The sequence below is a fragment of the Siniperca chuatsi genome, linkage group LG23, assembly GCF_020085105.1.
Source record: "Siniperca chuatsi isolate FFG_IHB_CAS linkage group LG23, ASM2008510v1, whole genome shotgun sequence".
Lineage (NCBI taxonomy): Eukaryota > Metazoa > Chordata > Actinopteri > Centrarchiformes > Sinipercidae > Siniperca > Siniperca chuatsi.
The window spans coordinates 2864408-2889783 of NC_058064.1; the positions used below are offsets into that span (position 1 = coordinate 2864408).

The window sequence follows — 25376 nt, forward strand, 5'->3', positions numbered from 1 at the left end:
ATTTTATAGGGCTTATATGATATCTATGTACATAGCCAAGTCTTCATTTGATAAAAACTTACGTGTACTTAAGTACAAGCATGAATGAGGCACATTTATTTTAGAAAATCAGTACAAAGGACAAGTCCAGTGATGGCAAAAAATATCTGGCTTGATATATTAAGATTTAATCAAGCATGTTATGGCAACTCTATGGCAAGCGCTGTGAACTGTCCATCACATCTGCCGAAAATGCCAACAATCATCACTTTGTATATCCAGTGCATGAGAATTGATGACGCTGGATGGTGTTGAATGCGGAACTGAAGTCGATGACGAACATTCTGACAAAGCTTGTAGGCAAACTGCTGCTGGCCCAGCTGTAGATTGACAGCTGGTATCATGGTGTTCAGCACCAGCTTTTTCAGGCACTTCATGATTATTGAGGTAAATACAACTGGCCGATAGCGCTTAATGGAGGTTGCTGATGTCGACGTTCTTTGTCCTTTCTTGATTTGATCCGCGCCCCTTGGCTTAATCGGCAAAGGTCCATTTCGCCTGGAAAAGCAGGGGGCGTGCAGCGGAGGTAGTTGTGGCCGAGTGGTCAAGGCGATGGACTTGAAATCTATTGGGGTTACCCCGCGCATGTTTGAATCCTGCCAATTACGCAAGTTTCAACTCTTAATTGTCGGGTCGGTGGATGTATGTTGTTGAGTCATGTTCAAGCATGAATGAGACGTTTGTTTTAGAAAATGTGTAACAATCTGGCTTGATGTATTCACATTTAGTCAAGCATGTTATGGCAACTTTACGACAAGTGCTGTGAACTGTCCATCACGTGTGCTGAGAATGTCATGTCCTCAATGCATTGGTGCTATAATGAAGAGCATGGCTGCTTCCCAAGCAGTTGATTCGATTCCCGGCCAATGCATGATCTGTAAAAAAAATCTTCTGTTGAGTCAGGTACTGAATCGTGCTGTGGGAGAATGGCAGAGAAACACTCTTGGGAGGTCACAAGCACATCACAGTTCTAAAGCCAAATTCCCTGACAGTGATTTGCACCCAAGGCACTAGACCATCAGCGAACCATGGCAATGGGGGGGGGGGGAGGAGAATTACACAAATGTAAATCAAACAATCATCCCCCTGTTCCAAAAATGGCATTTGTATGGAAACAGCCAGCTCGTGCCATGACACCTCAGGATTCCCTGACCGGGAATCGAAACCGGGCATTGGGCGGTGAGAGCGCGAATCCTAGCCACTAGACCATCAGGGATCCACAGGTAAACAAAAAGTATTGTCATGGTCTTTCTGTCAAACTATCAACGACACTGGACTTGATAATTCCCTGATTTTATACAACTTGGCAAACCCACGATGTGTCTTGACTTCCTGCAGTTTGACTTGATCCGCACTCATCGGCTTAATCGGCAAAGGTCCATTTCTCCTCGAAAAGCAGGCACTCCCCAGGAGAGGTAGTTGTGGCCGAGTGGTCAAGGCGATGGACTAGAAATCCATTGGGGTTTCCCCGCGCATGTTCGAATCCTGCCAACTACGCAAGTCTAAACTCTTAATTCATGTGCTGGGTGGGTGTATGTTGTTGAAGTGAGGAGTTTCGTACAAGCTTGAATAAGGCACGTTTGTTTCAGAAAGTCGGTGAAAAGGACAAGTCCAGTCATGGCAAAAAACTATCTGGCTTGATGGGCTCAGGTTTAATCAAGCATGTTATGGACCATGGCAAGCGCTGTGAATTGTCCATCACGTGTGAATGCCAACAATCATCCCCTGTCCCAAGAGAATGCCAACAATCATCGCTTTTTCTGACCGGGAATCGAGCCAGTAAAGCTGCAGGACACGAAAGTATAAAAAGTATTGTCATGTTGTACACCAGTGTTGGTGGTGATGGCTGGAGATGTTGCTGTGCCAACCCTTACGGTCTGTGGTCTGTCACTGAGGAAGCTGTACATCCAGTTCATGAGAATTGATGACGCTGGATGGTGTTGAATGCGGAACTGAAGTCGATGACGAACATTCTGACAAAGTAAGACGGTGTAGTCCCTCATTTGTCCAGGAGTGTTCTATCGTAGAAAAGGTTTCAGTCGTAGTCATCTGGACACTGTTTTCAGAATCAAGACGTTTCGGCTCCCATCCGGAAGTCATTCTCAGTTGTGAAAAAAATGGGACGGGAACTAGAAATTTAAGCTACTCTGTGTTACATAAGCCCTGCCCTCAGGAAGGAATCTACCTGAGTATCCGTTAATTAGCTAGTTTCACCTGAAACTGACCTAATTGTTTCCACGATGGCCCAGTAATCAGTTATCAGGCCTATTGTTTTCTGGCTGCACCTACCTCATCACTGTTAAGTACCTGATTAGCATGTGATTGGCGTGACCAAGGTGCTAATACACTGTGATAGACTTTGGGCAGATTGAATCTCAGACCATCATATCTGTTCAAAAGAGGGTTTTCTTTTTCACAAAAATGGCTTCCTTGACACCCGTTCAAACCAACTCTTCTCTCTACTTAGAATCTTCACCTGGCTGTCTTCGAATGTGTCGTTTGTAGCTTTTAGATGCAAATGCACGGCGCTCTGTAATCCTGAGTTAGCGTGTCGTCTGTGCTGATAAAGTCTTTTGTGAAGTGGCTGTTTGGTCTCACCTATGTACCGTTCTTTGCAGTTTTCCTCACTGCATTGAATGGAGTAAACTACATTGCTCTGTTTTTGTGTGGGCATCTTGTCCTTAGGGTGAACGAGTTTCTGTCTTAAAGTGTTGCCTGGTTAAAAGAAAACAGGAACATCGTGCTGTCTAAAGACCCTTTGTAGTTTTTCCGACAGTCCAGATACATAAGGAATGGAGACACCGTTCCTTCTTGGTTCTGTTCCACTTTTGTCCTGTTTTTTGGCTCTTTTGACTTTGTTGATAGCCCAAGTAGGATAACCACAGGCTGAGAGTGCATTCTGGACATGCCTTTCCTCTTTCTTCTTACCCTCTGAGCCGGTGGGCACTTCTTGGGCTCTATGTTGTAATGTCCGGATTACACTCAGCTTGTGCTGTAATGGATGGTGTGAGTCAAAGAGCAAGTATTGATCCGTATGTGTTGGTTTCCTGGACACTTCTATCTGACAAAGCTTGTAGGCAAACTGCTGCTGGCCCAGCTGTAGATTGACAGCTGGTATCATGGTGTTCAGCACCAGCTTTTTCAGGCACTTCATGATTATTGAGGTAAATACAACTGGCCGATAGCGCTTAATGGAGGTTGCTGATGTCGACGTTCTTTGTCCTTTCTTGATTTGATCCGCGCGCCTTGGCTTAATCGGCAAAGGTCCGTTTCGCCTGGAAAAGCATGGGGCGTGCAGCGGATGTAGTTGTGGCCGAGTGGTCAAGGCGATGGACTTGAAATCCATTGGGGTTACCCCGCGCAGGTTCGAATCCTGCCAACTACGCAAGTTTCAACTCTTAATTCATGTGTCGGTTGGGTGGATGTATGTTGTTGAGTCATGTTCAAGCATGAATGAGGCATGTTTGTTTTAGAAAATGTGTAAAAAGGAAAAGTCCAGTGATGGCAAAACACAATCTGGCTTGATGTATTCACATTTAGTCAAGCATGTTATGGCAACTTTACGACAAGTGCTGTGAACTGTCCATCACGTGTGCTGAGAATGTCATGTCCTCAATGCATTGGTGCTATAATGAAGAGCATGGCTGCTTCCCAAGCAGTTGATTCGATTCCCGGCCAATGCATGATCTGTAAAAAAATCTTCTGTTGAGTCAGGTACTGAATCGTGCTGTGGGAGAATGGCAGAGAAACACTCTTGGGAGGTCACAAGCACATCACAGTTCTAAAGCCAAATTCCCTGACAGTGATTTGCACCCAAGGCACTAGACCATCAGCGAACCATGGCAATGGGGGGGGAGGAGAATTACACAAATGTAAATCAAACAATCATCCCCCTGTTCCAAAATTGGCATTTGTATGGAAACAGCCAGCTCGTGCCATGACACCTCAGGATTCCCTGACCGGGAATCGAACCCAGGCCGCGGCGGTGAGAGCGCCGAATCCTAGCCACTAGACCATCAGGGACCCACAGGTAAACAAAAAGTATTGTCATGGTCTTTCTGTCAAACTATCAACGACACTGGACTTGATAATTCCCTGATTTTATACAACTTGGCAAACCCACGATGTGTCTTGACTTCCTGCAGTTTGACTTGATCCGCACTCATCGGCTTAATCGGCAAAGGTCCATTTCTCCTCGAAAAGCAGGCACTCCCCAGGAGAGGTAGTTGTGGCCGAGTGGTCAAGGCGATGGACTAGAAATCCATTGGGGTTTCCCCGCGCAGGTTCGAATCCTGCCAACTACGCAAGTCTAAACTCTTAATTCATGTGCTGGGTGGGTGTATGTTGTTGAAGTGAGGAGTTTCGTACAAGCTTGAATAAGGCACACGTTTGTTTCAGAAAGTCGGTGAAAAGGACAAGTCCAGTCATGGCAAAAAACTATCTGGCTTGATGGGCTCAGGTTTAATCAAGCATGTTATGGACCATGGCAAGCGCTGTGAATTGTCCATCACGTGTGCAGAGAATGCCAACAATCATCCCCCTGTCCCAAAATTGGCATCTGTACGTAAACAGCCAGCTCATGCCATGATACCTCTGCTTTTTCTGACCGGGAATCGAGCCACTGGTGAAGAGCTGCAGGACACGAAAGTGAATAAAAAGTATTGTCATGTTGTACACCAGTGTTGGTGGTGATGGCTGGAGATGTTGCTGTGCCAACCCTTACGGTCTGTGGTCTGTCACTGAGGAAGCTGTACATCCAGTTCATGAGAATTGATGACGCTGGATGGTGTTGAATGCGGAACTGAAGTCGATGACGAACATTCTGACAAAGTAAGACGGTGTAGTCCCTCATTCGTCCAGGAGTGTTCTATCGTAGAAAAGGTTTCAGTCGTAGTCATCTGGACACTGTTTTCAGAATCAAGACGTTTGGCTCCCATCCGGAAGTCATTCTCAGTTGTGAAAAAAATGGGACGGGAACTAGAAATTTAAGCTACTCTGTGTTACATAAGCCCTGCCCTCAGGAAGGAATCTACCTGAGTATCCGTTAATTAGCTAGTTTCACCTGAAACTGACCTAATTGTTTCCACGATGGCCCAGTAATCAGTTATCAGGCCTATTGTTTTCTGGCTGCACCTACCTCATCACTGTTAAGTACCTGATTAGCATGTGATTGGCGTGACCAAGGTGCTAATACACTGTGATAGACTTTGGGCAGATTGAATCTCAGACCATCATATCTGTTCAAAGAGGGGTTTTCTTTTTCACAAAAATGGCTTCCTTGACACCCGTTCAAACCAACTCTTCTCTCTACTTAGAATCTTCACCTGGCTGTCTTCGAATGTGTCGTTTGTAGCTTTTAGATGCAAATGCACGGCGCTCTGTAATCCTGAGTTAGCGTGTCGTCTGTGCTGATAAAGTCTTTTGTGAAGTGGCTGTTTGGTCTCACCTATGTACCGTTCTTTGCAGTTTTCCTCACTGCATTGAATGGAGTAAACTACATTGCTCTGTTTTTGTGTGGGCATCTTGTCCTTAGGGTGAACGAGTTTCTGTCTTAAAGTGTTGCCTGGTTAAAAGAAAACAGGAACATCGTGCTGTCTAAAGACCCTTTGTAGTTTTTCCGACAGTCCAGATACATAAGGAATGGAGACACCGTTCCTTCTTGGTTCTGTTCCACTTTTGTCCTGTTTTTTGGCTCTTTTGACTTTGTTGATAGCCCAAGTAGGATAACCACAGGCTGAGAGTGCATTCTGGACATGCCTTTCCTCTTTCTTCTTACCCTCTGAGCCGGTGGGCACTTCTTGGGCTCTATGTTGTAATGTCCGGATTACACTCAGCTTGTGCTGTAATGGATGGTGTGAGTCAAAGAGCAAGTATTGATCCGTATGTGTTGGTTTCCTGGACACTTCTATCTGACAAAGCTTGTAGGCAAACTGCTGCTGGCCCAGCTGTAGATTGACAGCTGGTATCATGGTGTTCAGCACCAGCTTTTTCAGGCACTTCATGATTATTGAGGTAAATACAACTGGCCGATAGCGCTTAATGGAGGTTGCTGATGTCGACGTTCTTTGTCCTTTCTTGATTTGATCCGCGCGCGCCTTGGCTTAATCGGCAAAGGTCCGTTTCGCCTGGAAAAGCAGGGGCGTGCAGCGGATGTAGTTGTGGCCGAGTGGTCAAGGCGATGGACTTGAAATCCATTGGGGTTACCCCGCGCGCAGGTTCGAATCCTGCCAACTACACGCAAGTTTCAACTCTTAATTCATGTGTTGGGTTGGGTGGATGTATGTTGTTGAGTCATGTTCAAGCATGAATGAGGCACGTTTGTTTTAGAAAATGTGTAAAAAGGAAAAGTCCAGTGATGGCAAAACACAATCTGGCTTGATGTATTCACATTTAGTCAAGCATGTTATGGCAACTTTACGACAAGTGCTGTGAACTGTCCATCACGTGTGCTGAGAATGTCATGTCCTCAATGCATTGGTGCTATAATGAAGAGCATGGCTGCTTCCCAAGCAGTTGATTCGATTCCCGGCCAATGCATGATCTGTAAAAAAATCTTCTGTTGAGTCAGGTACTGAATCGTGCTGTGGGAGAATGGCAGAGAAACACTCTTGGGAGGTCACAAGCACATCACAGTTCTAAAGCCAAATTCCCTGACAGTGATTTGCACCCAAGGCACTAGACCATCAAAGAGCCATGGCAATGGGGGGGGGGAGGAGAATTACACAAATGTAAATCATACAATCATCCCCCTGTTCCAAAATTGGCATTTGTATGGAAACAGCCAGCTCGTGCCATGACACCTCAGGATTCCCTGACCGGGAATCGAACCCGGGCCGCGGCGGTGAGCGCGCGAATCCTAGCCACTAGACCATCAGGGACCCACAGGTAAACAAAAAGTATTGTCATGGTCTTTCTGTCAAACTATCAACGACACTGGACTTGATAATTCCCTGATTTTATACAACTTGGCAAACCCACGATGTGTCTTGACTTCCTGCAGTTTGACTTGATCCGCACTCATCGGCTTAATCGGCAAAGGTCCATTTCTCCTCGAAAAGCAGGCACTCCCCAGGAGAGGTAGTTGTGGCCGAGTGGTCAAGGCGATGGACTAGAAATCCATTGGGGTTTCCCGCGCAGGTTCGAATCCTGCCAACTACGCAAGTCTAAACTCTTAATTCATGTGCTGGGTGGGTGTATATGTGTTGAAGTGAGGAGTTTCGTACAAGCTTGAATAAGGCACGTTTGTTTCAGAAAGTCGGTGAAAAGGACAAGTCCAGTCATGGCAAAAAACTATCTGGCTTGATGGGCTCAGGTTTAATCAAGCATGTTATGGACCATGGCAAGCGCTGTGAATTGTCCATCACGTGTGCAGAGAATGCCAACAATCATCCCCCTGTCCCAAAATTGGCATCTGTACGTAAACAGCCAGCTCATGCCATGATACCTCTGCTTTTTCTGACCGGGAATCGAGCCACTGGTGAAGAGCTGCAGGACACGAAAGTGAATAAAAAGTATTGTCATTTTGTACACCAGTGTTGGTGGTGATGGCTGGAGATGTTGCTGTGCCAACCCTTACGGTCTGTCACTGAGGAAGCTGTACATCCAGTTCATGAGAATTGATGACGCTGGATGGTGTTGAATGCGGAACTGAAGTCGATGACGAACATTCTGACAAAGTAAGACGGTGTAGTCCCTCATTCGTCCAGGAGTGTTCTATCGTAGAAAAGGTTTCAGTCGTAGTCATCTGGACACTGTTTTCAGAATCAAGACGTTTCGGCTCCCATCCGGAAGTCATTCTCAGTTGTGAAAAAAATGGGACGGGAACTAGAAATTTAAGCTACTCTGTGTTACATAAGCCCTGCCCTCAGGAAGGAATCTACCTGAGTATCCGTTAATTAGCTAGTTTCACCTGAAACTGACCTAATTGTTTCCACGATGGCCCAGTAATCAGTTATCAGGCCTATTGTTTTCTGGCTGCACCTACCTCATCACTGTTAAGTACCTGATTAGCATGTGATTGGCGTGACCAAGGTGCTAATACACTGTGATAGACTTTGGGCAGATTGAATCTCAGACCATCATATCTGTTCAAAGAGGGGTTTTCTTTTTTTCACAAAAATGGCTTCCTTGACACCCCGTTCAAACCAACTCTTCTCTCTACTTAGAATCTTCACCTGGCTGTCTTCGAATGTGTCGTTTGTAGCTTTTAGATGCAAATGCACGGCGCTCTGTAATCCTGAGTTAGCGTGTCGTCTGTGCTGATAAAGTCTTTTGTGAAGTGGCTGTTTGGTCTCACCTATGTACCGTTCTTTGCAGTTTTCCTCACTGCATTGAATGGAGTAAACTACATTGCTCTGTTTTTGTGTGGGCATCTTGTCCTTAGGGTGAACGAGTTTCTGTCTTAAAGTGTTGCCTGGTTAAAAGAAAACAGGAACATCGTGCTGTCTAAAGACCCTTTGTAGTTTTTCCGACAGTCCAGATACATAAGGAATGGAGACACCGTTCCTTCTTGGTTCTGTTCCACTTTTGTCCTGTTTTTTGGCTCTTTTGACTTTGTTGATAGCCCAAGTAGGATAACCACAGGCTGAGAGTGCATTCTGGACATGCCTTTCCTCTTTCTTCTTACCCTCTGAGCCGGTGGGCACTTCTTGGGCTCTATGTTGTAATGTCCGGATTACACTCAGCTTGTGCTGTAATGGATGGTGTGAGTCAAAGAGCAAGTATTGATCCGTATGTGTTGGTTTCCTGGACACTTCTATCTGACAAAGCTTGTAGGCAAACTGCTGCTGGCCCAGCTGTAGATTGACAGCTGGTATCATGGTGTTCAGCACCAGCTTTTTCAGGCACTTCATGATTATTGAGGTAAATACAACTGGCCGATAGCGCTTAATGGAGGTTGCTGATGTCGACGTTCTTTGTCCTTTCTTGATTTGATCCGCGCGCCTTGGCTTAATCGGCAAAGGTCCGTTTCGCCTGGAAAAGCAGGGGGCGTGCAGCGGATGTAGTTGTGGCCGAGTGGTCAAGGCGATGGACTTGAAATCCATTGGGGTTACCCCGCGCAGGTTCGAATCCTGCCAACTACGCAAGTTTCAACTCTTAATTCATGTGTTGGGTGGGTGGATGTATGTTGTTGAGTCATGTTCAAGCATAAATGAGGCACGTTTGTTTTAGAAAAAGGAAAAGTCCAGTAATGGCAAAACACAATCTGGCTTGATGTATTCACATTTAGTCAAGCATGTTATGGCAACTTTACGGCAAGTGCTGTGAACTGTCCATCACGTGTGCTGAGAATGTCATGTCCTCAATGCATTGGTGCTATAATGAAGAGCATGGCTGCTTCCCAAGCAGTTGATTCGATTCCCGGCCAATGCATGATCTGTAAAAAAATCTTCTGTTGAGTCAGGTACTGAATCGTGCTGTGGGAGAATGGCAGAGAAACACTCTTGGGAGGTCACAAGCACATCACAGTTCTAAAGCCAAATTCCTGACAGTGATTTGCACCCAAGGCACTAGACCATCAGAACCATGGCAATGGGGGGAGGAGAATTACACAAATGTAAATCAAACAATCATCCCCCTGTTCCAAAATTGGCATTTGTATGGAAACAGCCAGCTCGTGCCATGACACCTCAGGATTCCCTGACCGGGAATCGAACCCGGCCATGGCGGTGAGAGCGCCGAATCCTAGCCACTAGACCATCAGGGACCCACAGGTAAACAAAAAGTATTGTCATGGTCTTTCTGTCAAACTATCAACGACACTGGACTTGATAATTCCCTGATTTTATACAACTTGGCAAACCCACGATGTGTCTTGACTTCCTGCAGTTTGACTTGATCCGCACTCATCGGCTTAATCGGCAAAGGTCCATTTCTCCTCGAAAAGCAGGCACTCCCCAGGAGAGGTAGTTGTGGCCGAGTGGTCAAGGCGATGGACTAGAAATCCATTGGGGTTTCCCCGCGCAGGTTCGAATCCTGCCAACTACGCAAGTCTAAACTCTTAATTCATGTGCTGGGTGGGTGTATGTTGTTGAAGTGAGGAGTTTCGTACAAGCTTGAATAAGGCACGTTTGTTTCAGAAAGTCGGTGAAAAGGACAAGTCCAGTCATGGCAAAAAACTATCTGGCTTGATGGGCTCAGGTTTAATCAAGCATGTTATGGACCATGGCAAGCGCTGTGAATTGTCCATCACGTGTGCAGAGAATGCCAACAATCATCCCCCTGTCCCAAAATTGGCATCTGTACGTAAACAGCCAGCTCATGCCATGATACCTCTGCTTTTTCTGACCGGGAATCGAGCCACTGGTGAAGAGCTGCAGGACACGAAAGTGAATAAAAAGTATTGTCATGTTGTACACCAGTGTTGGTGGTGATGGCTGGAGATGTTGCTGTGCCAACCCTTACGGTCTGTGGTCTGTCACTGAGGAAGCTGTACATCCAGTTCATGAGAATTGATGACGCTGGATGGTGTTGAATGCGGAACTGAAGTCGATGACGAACATTCTGACAAAGTAAGGCGGTGTAGTCCCTCATTCGTCCAGGAGTGTTCTATCGTAGAAAAGGTTTCAGTCGTAGTCATCTGGACACTGTTTTCAGAATCAAGACGTTTGGCTCCCATCCGGAAGTCATTCTCAGTTGTGAAAAAAATGGGACGGGAACTAGAAATTTAAGCTACTCTGTGTTACATAAGCCCTGCCCTCAGGAAGGAATCTACCTGAGTATCCGTTAATTAGCTAGTTTCACCTGAAACTGACCTAATTGTTTCCACGATGGCCCAGTAATCAGTTATCAGGCCTATTGTTTTCTGGCTGCACCTACCTCATCACTGTTAAGTACCTGATTAGCATGTGATTGGCGTGACCAAGGTGCTAATACACTGTGATAGACTTTGGGCAGATTGAATCTCAGACCATCATATCTGTTCAAAGAGGGGTTTTCTTTTTCACAAAAATGGCTTCCTTGACACCCCGTTCAAACCAACTCTTCTCTCTACTTAGAATCTTCACCTGGCTGTCTTCGAATGTGTCGTTTGTAGCTTTTAGATGCAAATGCACGGCGCTCTGTAATCCTGAGTTAGCGTGTCGTCTGTGCTGATAAAGTCTTTTGTGAAGTGGCTGTTTGGTCTCACCTATGTACCGTTCTTTGCAGTTTTCCTCACTGCATTGAATGGAGTAAACTACATTGCTCTGTTTTTGTGTGGGCATCTTGTCCTTAGGGTGAACGAGTTTCTGTCTTAAAGTGTTGCCTGGTTAAAAGAAAACAGGAACATCGTGCTGTCTAAAGACCCTTTGTAGTTTTTCCGACAGTCCAGATACATAAGGAATGGAGACACCGTTCCTTCTTGGTTCTGTTCCACTTTTGTCCTGTTTTTTGGCTCTTTTGACTTTGTTGATAGCCCAAGTAGGATAACCACAGGCTGAGAGTGCATTCTGGACATGCCTTTCCTCTTTCTTCTTACCCTCTGAGCCGGTGGGCACTTCTTGGGCTCTATGTTGTAATGTCCGGATTACACTCAGCTTGTGCTGTAATGGATGGTGTGAGTCAAAGAGCAAGTATTGATCCGTATGTGTTGGTTTCCTGGACACTTCTATCTGACAAAGCTTGTAGGCAAACTGCTGCTGGCCCAGCTGTAGATTGACAGCTGGTATCATGGTGTTCAGCACCAGCTTTTTCAGGCACTTCATGATTATTGAGGTAAATACAACTGGCCGATAGCGCTTAATGGAGGTTGCTGATGTCGACGTTCTTTGTCCTTTCTTGATTTGATCCGCGCGCCTTGGCTTAATCGGCAAAGGTCCGTTTCGCCTGGAAAAGCAGGGGGCGTGCAGCGGATGTAGTTGTGGCCGAGTGGTCAAGGCGATGGACTTGAAATCCATTGGGGTTACCCCGCGCAGGTTCGAATCCTGCCAACTACGCAAGTTTCAACTCTTAATTCATGTGTCGGTTGGGTGGATGTATGTTGTTGAGTCATGTTCAAGCATGAATGAGGCACGTTTGTTTTAGAAAATGTGTAAAAAGGAAAAGTCCAGTGATGGCAAAACACAATCTGGCTTGATGTATTCACATTTAGTCAAGCATGTTATGGCAACTTTACGGCAAGTGCTGTGAACTGTCCATCACGTGTGCTGAGAATGTCATGTCCTCAATGCATTGGTGCTATAATGAAGAGCATGGCTGCTTCCCAAGCAGTTGATTCGATTCCCGGCCAATGCATGATCTGTAAAAAAATCTTCTGTTGAGTCAGGTACTGAATCGTGCTGTGGGAGAATGGCAGAGAAACACTCTTGGGAGGTCACAAGCACATCACAGTTCTAAAGCCAAATTCCCTGACAGTGATTTGCACCCAAGGCACTAGACCATCATTTACACAAATGTAAATCAAACAATCATCCCCCTGTTCCAAAATTGGCATTTGTATGGAAACAGCCAGCTCGTGCCATGACACCTCAGGATTCCCTGACCGGGAATCGAACCCGGGCCGCGGCGGTGAGAGCGCCGAATCCTAGCCACTAGACCATCAGGGACCCACAGGTAAACAAAAAGTATTGTCATGGTCTTTCTGTCAAACTATCAACGACACTGGACTTGATAATTCCCTGATTTTATACAACTTGGCAAACCCACGATGTGTCTTGACTTCCTGCAGTTTGACTTGATCCGCACTCATCGGCTTAATCGGCAAAGGTCCATTTCTCCTCGAAAAGCAGGCACTCCCCAGGAGAGGTAGTTGTGGCCGAGTGGTCAAGGCGATGGACTAGAAATCCATTGGGGTTTCCCCGCGCAGGTTCGAATCCTGCCAACTACGCAAGTCTAAACTCTTAATTCATGTGCTGGGTGGGTGTATGTTGTTGAAGTGAGGAGTTTCGTACAAGCTTGAATAAGGCACGTTTGTTTCAGAAAGTCGGTGAAAAGGACAAGTCCAGTCATGGCAAAAAACTATCTGGCTTGATGGGCTCAGGTTTAATCAAGCATGTTATGGACCATGGCAAGCGCTGTGAATTGTCCATCACGTGTGCAGAGAATGCCAACAATCATCCCCCTGTCCCAAAATTGGCATCTGTACGTAAACAGCCAGCTCATGCCATGATACCTCTGCTTTTTCTGACCGGGAATCGAGCCACTGGTGAAGAGCTGCAGGACACGAAAGTGAATAAAAAGTATTGTCATGTTGTACACCAGTGTTGGTGGTGATGGCTGGAGATGTTGCTGTGCCAACCCTTACGGTCTGTGGTCTGTCACTGAGGAAGCTGTACATCCAGTTCATGAGAATTGATGACGCTGGATGGTGTTGAATGCGGAACTGAAGTCGATGACGAACATTCTGACAAAGTAAGACGGTGTAGTCCCTCATTCGTCCAGGAGTGTTCTATCGTAGAAAAGGTTTCAGTCGTAGTCATCTGGACACTGTTTTCAGAATCAAGACGTTTCGGCTCCCATCCGGAAGTCATTCTCAGTTGTGAAAAAAATGGGACGGGAACTAGAAATTTAAGCTACTCTGTGTTACATAAGCCCTGCCCTCAGGAAGGAATCTACCTGAGTATCCGTTAATTAGCTAGTTTCACCTGAAACTGACCTAATTGTTTCCACGATGGCCCAGTAATCAGTTATCAGGCCTATTGTTTTCTGGCTGCACCTACCTCATCACTGTTAAGTACCTGATTAGCATGTGATTGGCGTGACCAAGGTGCTAATACACTGTGATAGACTTTGGGCAGATTGAATCTCAGACCATCATATCTGTTCAAAGAGGGGTTTTCTTTTTCACAAAAATGGCTTCCTTGACACCCCGTTCAAACCAACTCTTCTCTCTACTTAGAATCTTCACCTGGCTGTCTTGAATGTGTCGTTTGTAGCTTTTAGATGCAAATGCACGGCGCTCTGTAATCCTGAGTTAGCGTGTCGTCTGTGCTGATAAAGTCTTTTGTGAAGTGGCTGTTTGGTCTCACCTATGTACCGTTCTTTGCAGTTTTCCTCACTGCATTGAATGGAGTAAACTACATTGCTCTGTTTTTGTGTGGGCATCTTGTCCTTAGGGTGAACGAGTTTCTGTCTTAAAGTGTTGCCTGGTTAAAAGAAAACAGGAACATCGTGCTGTCTAAAGACCCTTTGTAGTTTTTCCGACAGTCCAGATACATAAGGAATGGAGACACCGTTCCTTCTTGGTTCTGTTCCACTTTTGTCCTGTTTTTTGGCTCTTTTGACTTTGTTGATAGCCCAAGTAGGATAACCACAGGCTGAGAGTGCATTCTGGACATGCCTTTCCTCTTTCTTCTTACCCTCTGAGCCGGTGGGCACTTCTTGGGCTCTATGTTGTAATGTCCGGATTACACTCAGCTTGTGCTGTAATGGATGGTGTGAGTCAAAGAGCAAGTATTGATCCGTATGTGTTGGTTTCCTGGACACTTCTATCTGACAAAGCTTGTAGGCAAACTGCTGCTGGCCCAGCTGTAGATTGACAGCTGGTATCATGGTGTTCAGCACCAGCTTTTTCAGGCACTTCATGATTATTGAGGTAAATACAACTGGCGATAGCGCTTAATGGAGGTTGCTGATGTCGGCGTTCTTTGTCCTTTCTTGATTTGATCCACCAAAGGCCATGCTGAAAATTCACAAATGGATAAAAATTCTTTTCCAAAATTGGTTTTGGAAACCCAGTCCTACCACCCAGGTTACCAACGCCCGGGGGGCGTAGGGAAGGAGATTTCGGGACCCGGTAAACAAAAGTATTTCATGGTTTTGAAAACAATCGCTGAACTTTTATCAACTTTAAAACCCATGTTGTTCTGCGTTTGATTTCCCACTTGAAAGGCAAGTCATTCTTCAAAAGGGCCCAGTAAGAGGTGCCAGGTTAGGCGATGACGAAGACCATTGGGGGCGGTGAACCCACAAGTTAAATTTAATTCACCGGTGGGTATGTTGTAATGTTGTCAACCTTGTAAGGCCTTGTTTAGAAGCAAAAGCATGTCAGGCAAAAAACTGGCTTAGGTCAGGTTATAACTTTGAAGAAGCGGTTGAATTTCCCAGTGCAGAGAAGCCAAATCCCTCCTTAAATGGACTGTTTAAAACCAGCTTGCCTGATACCTGGCTTTTTCTAGGGAAAAGGGTAAGCTCAGGACCAAGGTAAAAAAGCGAAATTTAACCTGGTGGTTATGGCTGGTTCCCAACGACCTGGTTCCAAGGCTGTACACCACCCTAATTTGGCTGGATGTTAATGCGAATAACGATTGAAATTCTGACCAAAAGGGTTAGTCCTATTCCCAGGTTGTACAAGGTTCAGGAATGTTTTGAATAAAGGTTTCGCTCCATCCGGAAATCTTTTTTAAAAAGGACCAAAATTTAAGTTTTTTCTAGCGGAAGGGTCTATATCCGTTATTGCGTTTACGAAAGCCTTTAATTGTTTCCCGGGCCGTAATCAGTTTGCCTATTGTTTTTGGGACCTACCTTCTTTAGTTTTAGCATTGTTGGGAAACTAATCCTGTTTTTGGGGTTGTCTAGAACAATCTGTTAAAGGTTTTTTTTCCAAAAAGGTCCGAACACGTTCAAACAACCCTTTTCACTTTTCTCTGTTCATTTGTCCTTTTCTTTTAATGAAATGCAAGGGTAACCCAAGGTTAGGTGTTCGGTTGGTTTCCCTTTTTTTCCCTTTTGGCCTGGCCTTCTTTCTTGTTGAATGGGATTACATTGCTTGCTTTGGTTGGGGAGGGCCTTTGGTGTTGGTTTTAATTCTTTAAAAGGAAACAAAGGCTCGGGCTGTTAAAGACCCTTTGGTTTGGGTCCACCATAGGCACCTTCTTTTGGTTTTATTCCGTTTTGGTTTTGTTTTTGCCCAGTTCCCTTTTGAAGGTGCCTTGGAATGCCTCCCTTTCCCCAAAGCGGGGGTTTGGGCCATGTTGTTTGGCCGGTTAAGGCTGGTTAATTTGGTACCGGAGGTTCGAATTCCCCTAGGTTTCCTTAATTCATTTGGTTGGGGGTTATGTTGGGCCCAAGAGAATTGAGCGGTTTTTTAAAAGTTAAAGGAAATTCCAGTTATGGAAAAACAATCTGGCTTGATGTTTCATTTAGGAAAGTATGGAATTTACCGGTCTTAATGTTACGTGGCTTGGGTTCAATTCCAAAGCATGGTATTGAAGAAGGGCTGTTCCGCCTATTGTTCGGGAATTTAAATTTTTTATCGGGACGCCTCTGGGGAATAAGAAATTTGGGGGAAAATCAATTTAAAGGGAAACGTGTTTGAAAGGCAAAACTGATCAAAGACATCAATGGGGAAATACAAAAGTAAATACAAACCCGCCAAAATTGGCATGGGAAAGATCCCATGCAAATTCCCTCCGTCAAGGCGGGGTGAAGCCGGAACTGCCCTACCACAGGGACCCAAGGAACAAAATTTGAGCTTTTGCAACTACAACAACGGACTTGTATCCCATTTAAAACTTGGAAACCCACATCCACTTCCTGTTTCTGATTTCCCAGGCAAACCACATTGCAAAGGTCCATTTCCCTCCGGCCAAGGGATTGTACGGGTGCCAGAAACCTTGGGGTTTCCGGCGAATCGAAGGTCCTGGCCATCGAATAACCAATTCATGTCTGGTGGGTTTTGTTGAAAGGGTTTGAGTTCTTGAATAAGCAGTTTTTAAATTGGGAAAAGGCCCATTTTCAAACTTGGCAAAAAATTCGCTTTGGAATCAGGTTTGAATCCCTAGGTTTAATCCGTCCATTCCTTGGAAACAGGCCAACCCAATGATCCTTGGAAGGATGGCAAACAAAGAATAAAAAGTATTTTTGTACCCGTGTTGTTGAAGGCTGAATTCGGTGCACGGGGTGTTTAATTTGAGTTACCCAGTGTTGAGGATGATGTGAGATTCTGAAAATAGGACTAGTCCAGTAGGAAAATCTGCATTAAGGGTTTTATCCTGTTTTAACGGACTAACGTGTGAAAATTGACAAATTTTCGTGTTCAAGTTGCCAAATTCCGTCCAATGTTTCAGTAAAACTGGCCGATCAATATTACCTTTTTCTCCAACCCAGCCCTTAAGGATCAGGAGGGAAAGGAATAACTATGTTTCATGAACTGACCTCAATTTTGGAAGGAGTTCTTTTCCATTTCTTGGGAACTACCAATTTTACTACCATGGGAGCTGATGGCTTTGTTAGGCTGACGCTTAATCCAGTACTGTGTTCAGTAGGGTGTTCTATTACAGGTTTCAGTTTGGGCAATCTGTTCAACTCTTTCATTTCTAAAGTTTCTTTAAGAAATTTTTGAAATTGTTTTAAAAATCCCTTTTAAACCCGGGTTTGATGTTGTTGTTTTTGGTCACGATTTTTTTTACCATGCGAAAATTTTGGTTGTTTTTGTTCCTTTCCCTTCTGGAGTTTCCTGCATGTTGGGTAAACATACTTGTTGTAAGATTTGGGTAAGAAGTTTATCCTATGTGGTTAAAGTTTTTTCGCTTTTGAACCTTGCCACTTTTAGAATTACCTGGGCTTCGGTTCTTTACTTTTTTTGGCCTACTTGTGGGCCTAAGGTTTAAGTGGTTTCCTTGTCCCGTTCTTGGTTTCCCAAGGGTTTTCTATGTGTTGTCGATCTTTGGCCTGGAAGGGGTGGTAAAATTTGGTTAGAGGGTCCTGCCTAGCTTTTGTTTTAGTTTGGGGGTGGTTAAGGGTTCTGTGTTGCCCTTTTTTTTTGTTTAGGAATCAATGGCAAACCTTGGCTGGAGGGCTTGGGTTTTGGTTTGCGCTTGCTTAACCGGGTGGGTTCGCCTGAATGTGCCGATTATAGCTGGTTTGGGGTTGATCATGGGGGCCATGTTACTGAAACTTTTTAAGTTATATTCGGGAAGTGGATGAAAATTTGGTTTTCAAGCATTAGCAAATTTTTGGAATTTGACAAAGGTTAAGCTACTGGAAAAATTCTTCCTGGCTTGTGTATTCATTTTCAGCAGTTAACTTAGGCCTGGAAAGACCCCGTTGTGAGAGATTATCTGCTTGGAGAGGTAAACATTTTCAAGTTTGAAAAGACATCGAACTTTGAAATTCCTTAACAACTTGCCCACCAGAATCAGCCTAAGCAATTGACATGGAAACAAGGTCCTTTCCCAAAAGGCATAGGAAAGTTCCAAATTAATCAAATAAAATCTCTGGTGGACAGCCGTCGTCCTGACCAATCGGGAAACAAACGGGGTTTGGAAGTGCAAAAAACAGCCTTAATACAAATTCCTGTTTAAGGATTGACAACAATGTTCTTGACTTCGCATTTGATTGGCTAGGAGATCCATTTTCCTCAAGCTTTCATTCACAACCCTGCCAAAAATTGGTCCAGGGAAAGCCAGTCCCAGAACCTGGTTTCACCGGAATCGAACCTGGGGGGTGGAAGGAATTGGTATTGTTTGAAAGGGTATGTAAGTTTGCCTGTAAAATGGCTTGAAGGTCCGTTACAAAGTATGGATTGGCCGTGTTTTCATGATGGATGCCAACTTCATCCTTAAGGTCATCCTCAAAGCCCCCACTGGAATGTTTCCGGTCAGGCCAGATAAAATTGGCCGGAATAATTTTTGGAACCGGGGTTGGGAATTAGTTTTTTAAAGTTCCTAGGTGAATTAGGCACCCTTTTGATGTCCTGAAAGGAAATTTCAAAACTGGCTGAAATTTGCTAGTAAGGTATCCATTCCGGAAGGTTAGCATTCGTCGAAATCTACAGTATAATTAGCGTTTCTCACAAATAATCTGTTAAAAATGAGGGTTTTAACTATGGTTACATAACCCCCTAAGTCTATGGCTTTACAGTTCCTGTTATACCTTGTTCCACTGAACGAACTGTTCGGTGATTTACTGGTTTTGTTCGCTTGGTCTGCGTACCATGATTAATGATTTTCCCTTTCTTGAAATTTCTGTTGAAAGGTTTTTCAAAAAGTTGCCTTTAAAAAAAATTTTCACCCTTAGAAATTTCACTGTCTTAATGGCCCTTCTTTGGAAGGCCTTTTCCTGTTCCTTGACTTGTTCCCTGATAAAGTGCTTTGTGAATGGCTTTTTCCCTTTGGTTCCTTGGACCTTCCTCTTTTATCACTTGTCATTTTGGTGTTCATGTTGTTGGGTAAAGGATTTGTCTTATGGTGGTGGAAAGTTATCTAAAACTTTGGCAAAGAGGCCCTTTTCCAAGTTTGCAGTTTTCAGACCAACTTTAATTGAATTGCCCTGCCTTTTGGTTGTTTTGCTTTTTGGTACTGAACCCAAGTAGGTTTCCTTTGGGTTTTTTTTTTCCTTTTCCCTTTCCTTTTGGGTTTTCCTCCTTTGTTAAAGGGAAAAAGGGTTTTTGTTGGGATTGTTTTGGGAAATTTTCTTTTGGTTTGGAAACCCGGAAACGGGAAAGCCCTTTTGTTTACACCGTTAAAGGTTTCATTTTTTTTGATTTGGGTTTTTTGGGTTTGGCTTTTTGGGCCCTGTTTGGGGGCTTTGGAAAGCCCCCTTTTTCCCGGGGCCGGGGGCACGGGCATGTTGTTTCCGGGGTTCCCCGGGGGTTAAAATTTGGGGACCCGCAAGTTTAACCTAATTTGGCCCTTTTTTTGGGGTTGGGTTTGTTTGGTTGGGAAAATTTTTGAAGTTTTTAAAAAATTTTAAAGGAAAATCTGATTTTAAAAAATCCGGTAAATTTTAAAATGGGTTTTCCCCTTTGTTGGGCCTTCCTTGCAAAGGTTTTAAAAAGCAGGGGGGAAAAGGGTGTTTTCCCCGCAAGTGGTTAAAATTTCCTTTACCCCAAATTTTGGGAATGGAAAAACTTTGGGGGGGGAAAATTTAGCACCCAAAATATTTAAAAAATTTAAAAAACCAAAGGAAAAAAAGGGAAATTTTTGGGGAAAAAATTTTAAAAAACTTCCCTGCCAATTTTGGGAAAAGCCCCGGGCCTAACCCGGTCCAAAACCCATTCCCCCAACAATTGAAAAAATAAAAATTTGTATTTTTTTAAAAAAACCGGGAGGGCCCCCTTTTTTAAAGGCAAACCCCCTTGTTTACCCGGGCATTTTGGCTTAAAGGGGGATTTCATGGCAAAACCATCTAAAAGGGGTTTTGGAAATTTGCCATCACCCTAAATTCCGGGGTGGGGGGAATGAAAAAAAACCCAATTTTTGGGGGGGTTTTGGGAAAATTTTAAAAACTTGGTTTTGTTTAAAACTGAAAACATTTAACCCAAAATTTCTCCGTTCGGTTTAACAACATTTTTCCCAAAAAGGGGCCTTAATTTTGGGCCAGGGCCAACCAAATCCCCTTCCCGGGGTCGAGGTAAACCGCCAAAAAAATTATTTCTTTTTTCCCGGGGGGGTTTGGGGAAGTGGGCCCAAAGTTTAAAGGAGCTGTTTAAAGGGTTTTAAAGGCGGGGTTTGGAAAACAGGGGGAAATTTACAAGTTAGGTGAGCCTTTTAATTTTGAGGAAAAACCCATCCAAAAAGGTGTTTCAAACGCCCTTTTCCCAAAAGTTTTCGTTTTTGGGGGGAAAAATAAGCCCGGGGAAAAAAAGTTTCCCTTTGGAAAAATTTGGGGGACGAATTTTTTTAACCTAAAGCCCCTTTTAAAGGCACCAGTTATTTTTTCTGGTTTTAAATCCAATTTTCCCGACCCAAATGAAAAGGGCTTTTCCTTTTCCCAATTTTAATCCGAAAATTATCGTTCAAAGGGTTTTTTAAATTTTGAAACCCCTCAAACCCCTTTTTTCGGGTTTTTTTAATGGTTTTTTCCCCTTTTAAAAACCCCTCGAATCCCCTGGTTCTTTTCTTTAGTTTTTAAAATGCCCTTTTGTTCCGACCCTTTCGTTTCCTTGTTTTTGGGCTTTTTTTTTTTTCCCTTGTTTAAAGTTTTAAATTTGGGGTTTTTGGCATCTTTCTTTAAAGATTTTTTTTTAAAGGCTTTAAAAAAACCCCTTTTTTTAAACCCCTTTTGGTTTTAATTTTTTTAAAGGGGAAACACCGGCTTTGGTTCTGGGCCCTTTTCCTTTTTTTTTCTTTTGGGGCCCTTTTGGCCCCAGGGAAGTTTTGGCGTTTCCTTTTTTAACGGGCCTTTTTGGGCTTGTTTGGTTTCCGGTTTCTTTAAAGGTTGTGGAAAAAAAGGCCGTGTTTGGGCCTGGAATTTTTCCCACTTTCAAATCTTTGGAGGAAATTCCTGGTTTTTTGGCTTTTTGGCTTTTTGTTTTTATAAACGGCGGGTTTGGAAAGGGCCTTTCCCCCCCTTGAGGGGGGTTTGGGGGCCAAGGGTTTTTAAAACCAGGGGTTGGGGTTGATTTCCCAATTTCCAAGGGGCCTTAATTCATTGGGGTTGGGGAAATTTGTCTGCCCCGGAAGGGAAAATTTTTTTGGGGTAGAAATTTTTAGGCAAAAATTTTGAGGATTTTTTAAAAAAAGGAAAGGGTTTGGGATGCCCTTGGTTGAAACCCTTTTAAGCGTTTAAAAAAGGGTGCCCCAAGTTGGGGTTGGCCCAAATGGTTAAAAATTGGGGGCGGTTCAACGGGTTTGAAATTTCAAAAGTTTTGGGGGAAGGTTTACTTTGAAATTTGGGAAAATTTGGGAAAAGGAAAAAGAAAACCATGGGGAAAACCAAAAGTATTTACCCCCGAAAACCTTTGAAGGGGGAAATTCCCAAATGAAAATCCTCCCGGGCAAAAGGGGGTGGGCCCAACCCCAATAACCCCCAACCCACGGGAAAACCCGGGGGTTCTAAACCCGAAGGAAAAATTTATTTTCAAGGCCCCCAAATTTTAAACCATTTCTTGATTTCCGTAAACCTTAAAAATTTTCCCTTTGGACCCCTTTCCCAAAGGGTTTTGGAAAGGCGGCCATCCCTAAAAGGGGCCCCCGGGGGAAGGGGGGGAGGCAACTAATCCTTGGGGGGGGGAATTTGGGTTTCCGTTAAAAAATTTTGGGTTTGGGAAAGGGATTTTACAAAAAAACCTTTGTTTTTAAATCGTTTTGGGAACCACGGAACCGGATTTCCCAAAAACACCCGGGGAAATTTGGCCGGTGTAAGCCCCGGGCGAAATCCCCTTTTTCCCCCGGGTCCCTTCTCCAAACGAAAAAAAATATTGGGTTTAGGTTTGGAAAGGTGGGAGTTGGGCAATTAAAATTTCTTTAACCAGTTTGGGAAAAAGGGGGGTTGTGGGCAATTTAAAGGTGTTTCCAGGGAAGGCGTAATCCTCAGAAAATGCCATTGAAAAGGTCGTGTAAACACCCCTTTTGGGAACCCCTTTTCGCCGGAAGGCCCTAGGTAAAAAAGGGGGAATAAAATTTTTCTTTGGGCCCCCCTTTTAGGGGAAAATGGCCCTTTGGTTTACAAACTGAAAGTTTCAGAAAATAAAGATGGGAATTTTTTCCAAAAAATTTAAAAAGGAGTTATTGGGCCAATTTTTTGGGAAACATGTTAAAAATTTTTAAAAGGTTCTTTCCAAAATCTTTAAAAGGGGTTAAAAACCTCTTTTTAAAATTTCCCTTTTAAAAATTCCTTTGAACCCTTTTAAACTTTTTCCCCCTGAACTTTACCTTTGTTTAAGGTTTTTTAGGGTTTTTGTTGACCTTCTATTTTCCTTTGATTTTGTGGGTGTTCCTTGCCTTTGGGAGTTTCTAAAAAGGGGTTAAAAAAGGGTCTTTTTTCCCTTTTGCCCGAAAAATTTCCTTTAAAAAAACCCCTGGCTGTCCCCTTTTTTGTTTTTTTGGTAAACCCGGAATAAACCCTTTTGGTCTTTAAATTTTGTTTTTTTTCTTTTTTTTTCATTTTTCCCAGGGAAGTATTACATCCTTTTTTTTTTTTGGGGGATTTTGCCTAGTTTTTCCTTTAAAAAAACGTTGTAAAGGGTTTGTTGGGCAGTTTGATCCTGGTTTGGGTTTTTTTTCAAATTTGTTTTGGTTATGGATGCCTAATTTGGGGCGTTTTGGCTTTCCTTTTTTTTTTCCCCGGCCTGGCCTTTGGGCCCTTTGGGGTTTTTTGTTTGGGCCCTTTGGGGGTTTGGCAAACCTTTGTTAAAGGGGTTTCCGGAATTTTTGCCAATAAGGGAAACTTTTCCATTGGGTTGGGGGGTTGGGTCCAACAGGGTTTTTTTAAATGGTTTGGGGGAGGGAAGGCCCAAAAGGCTTTGTTTTAAAAGGGCCCTTTTGGAACCCGGGGGTTCCTGGGGGGGCCTTTGATTGTGGAAATGGGCTGGCTTAAAATTTGTTCCCGCAGGTGATTAAACGTTTCCCATTGTTCGTTGGGGAAAGGGGAAAAATTTGGATAGGACTTTTGGGAAAAAGAAATTTAAACACAACCTAAAGCAAATGAGGGATTTCACAAAAAAACTTTAACCCTGTTCCCAAAATTTTTGAAAAGCATTGGGAAAAAGACCCTGCCGCCCCCCGCGGGACGAACCCCGCTGAAACCGGACAAAAATGGGCCCTAAAAAAATTTGGGGTCCCAAATTCCCTTTTAAACCCCCCATTTTTCCCGGAAACCCCCTGGGGAAAGGAGGCCCCCGGAATCAAAAACCATTTCCCTCAAAAAGGGCATGGAAGGTTGGGCCTTCAAGGGGGACAAAATCCAGGGGCCCGGCAGGCGAATCCCCAAACCAAGTTAAACCAAAAAGCTTGTAGGCAAACTGCTGCTGGCCCAGCTGTAGATTGACAGCTGGTATCATGGTGTTCAGCAGCAGCTTTTTCAGGCACTTCATGATTATTGAGGTAAATACAACTGGCCGATAGCGCTTAATGGAGGTTGCTGATGTCGACGTTCTTTGTCCTTTCTTGATTTGATCCGCGCGCCTTGGCTTAATCGGCAAAGGTCCGTTTCGCCTGGAAAAGCAGGGGGCGTGCAGCGGATGTAGTTGTGGCCGAGTGGTCAAGGCGATGGACTAGAAATCCAAGCTTGTAGGCAAACTGCTGCTGGCCAAGCTGTAGATTGACAGCTGGTATCATGGTGTTCAGCACCAGCTTTTTCAGGCACTTCATGGTTATTGAGGTAAATACAACTATTGCGCCGCCGATAGCGCTTAATGGAGGTTGCTAATGTTGACGTTCTTTGTCCTTTCTTGCTTTTGATCCACGCGCCTTGGCTTAATTGGCAAAGGTCCGTTTTGCCTGGAAAAGCAGTGGGGTTGCAGCGGAGGTAGTTCTGGCTGATTGGTCAAGGCGATGGACAGTAGATAGACAACAGCAGATCGTCAGTTATGTGTCAGGTATTTATTACAGAATAGTTTGTGTTATTTTTTTTGTGTTTTGTTTTTTTGTATCCCATCCCCACTCTTTTTGCAACTTTTTCAGCAACATTTGGCAGGTCAACCATGTCTCTAAAGTGCAGCTGTCAGCTTAAAGGTCTAGTACATAGGATTTAGTGGCATCTAGCTTTGAAATTGCAGTTTGCAACCATTTGAATACCGCTCTGATCTGATATTTCTCAAACTTTACTGTTTTTGTTCACTCTCACCTCTCTCATAGCAGACAGACACAGTTAGAGACTAGTGAACATAGTGGAGCATTTAGCAGCTAAAGAGCCAGATATTTCCCACAGAAGTTGGTAGAGACCAAAAACAGAGCTAAAAGAGAGAATATTGGACTCACATTCATTAGGTGACACAAACAAGACGCCAAATGAGTGATCATGTTGCTCCATAACTGCTGGATGTGGAAATAAGCAACTCTTTGCTAACAAGTTCATCATATCAACTTAAAAGATGATATGTTCACTAGTTTCTGCTGCCTCCAAGTGGCCAAAATTATTATTATTACAGGTTTAAACCTGTCTGTCGCTCTCTCTCTCTCACCATTTTGTGCCTTCTTTATCCTTTATCTTTTTTCAGATTTCTCTGCTCAGTGAACCGATTTATTTTGTTCTGTCCTCGACAGACGAGTTTCTCTGCTGCTTCAACATTTACCTGCTCTGATTCACATCCCTGTGTGTGTGTGTGTGTGTGTGTGTGTGTGTGTGTGTGTGTGTGTGTGTGTGTGTGTGTGTGTGTGTGTTGATAACAGTGTTTCTCTGATAATCAGCCACAATTACGTCCCAACAGAAAGGGAGAGAAGAAGTGGGAGGAAGCTATCAGAAGGAAACCATTGATATGTTAATATCTGTCATGCACACACACACACACACACACACACACACACACACAAATATACAGCGATACATAGGCCTACTGCAGTGTGACAGCAGGAGAATAGAGGGTTGCAAATTCTGTCTCACAAACCTTTTATTACAACACAAGACTAAAACTACTCATTAGAGAGAGGAGATAGTTTTCTAACTCAAACTCTTATTTGTTGGTCGTGTCCATCATTTGGATCACTTCTGATTAGATTTTCTTTCTTTTGGTGTTTTTTGGTATTTTTTCTCCATTT

At 44.0% G+C, this 25376-nt stretch overlaps 13 non-coding genes across 13 annotated transcripts; 10 read left to right on the forward strand and 3 right to left on the reverse strand.

Annotated features, from left to right (window-relative positions):
- Nucleotides 1–565: 565 nt before the first annotated feature.
- trnas-uga lies at nucleotides 566–647 on the forward strand. The gene has a single exon. It is a non-coding gene; the product is annotated as a tRNA-Ser (tRNA).
- Nucleotides 648–1454: 807 nt separating this feature from the next.
- On the forward strand, nucleotides 1455–1536 carry trnas-aga. Its single transcript has one exon. It is a non-coding gene; the product is annotated as a tRNA-Ser (tRNA).
- A 1806-nt stretch (nucleotides 1537–3342) lies between these two features.
- trnas-uga lies at nucleotides 3343–3424 on the forward strand. Its single transcript has one exon. It is a non-coding gene; the product is annotated as a tRNA-Ser (tRNA).
- A 566-nt stretch (nucleotides 3425–3990) lies between these two features.
- trnae-cuc lies at nucleotides 3991–4062 on the reverse strand. Its single transcript has one exon. It is a non-coding gene; the product is annotated as a tRNA-Glu (tRNA).
- A 199-nt stretch (nucleotides 4063–4261) lies between these two features.
- On the forward strand, nucleotides 4262–4343 carry trnas-aga. Its single transcript has one exon. It is a non-coding gene; the product is annotated as a tRNA-Ser (tRNA).
- Nucleotides 4344–6191: 1848 nt separating this feature from the next.
- On the forward strand, nucleotides 6192–6275 carry trnas-uga. Its single transcript has one exon. It is a non-coding gene; the product is annotated as a tRNA-Ser (tRNA).
- An 841-nt stretch (nucleotides 6276–7116) lies between these two features.
- Nucleotides 7117–7197, forward strand: trnas-aga. Its single transcript has one exon. It is a non-coding gene; the product is annotated as a tRNA-Ser (tRNA).
- Nucleotides 7198–9040: 1843 nt separating this feature from the next.
- trnas-uga lies at nucleotides 9041–9122 on the forward strand. The gene has a single exon. It is a non-coding gene; the product is annotated as a tRNA-Ser (tRNA).
- Nucleotides 9123–9674: 552 nt separating this feature from the next.
- On the reverse strand, nucleotides 9675–9745 carry trnae-cuc. The gene has a single exon. It is a non-coding gene; the product is annotated as a tRNA-Glu (tRNA).
- Nucleotides 9746–9944: 199 nt separating this feature from the next.
- On the forward strand, nucleotides 9945–10026 carry trnas-aga. The gene has a single exon. It is a non-coding gene; the product is annotated as a tRNA-Ser (tRNA).
- Nucleotides 10027–11872: 1846 nt separating this feature from the next.
- On the forward strand, nucleotides 11873–11954 carry trnas-uga. The gene has a single exon. It is a non-coding gene; the product is annotated as a tRNA-Ser (tRNA).
- Nucleotides 11955–12491: 537 nt separating this feature from the next.
- On the reverse strand, nucleotides 12492–12563 carry trnae-cuc. Its single transcript has one exon. It is a non-coding gene; the product is annotated as a tRNA-Glu (tRNA).
- Nucleotides 12564–12762: 199 nt separating this feature from the next.
- On the forward strand, nucleotides 12763–12844 carry trnas-aga. The gene has a single exon. It is a non-coding gene; the product is annotated as a tRNA-Ser (tRNA).
- Nucleotides 12845–25376: the final 12532 nt, after the last annotated feature.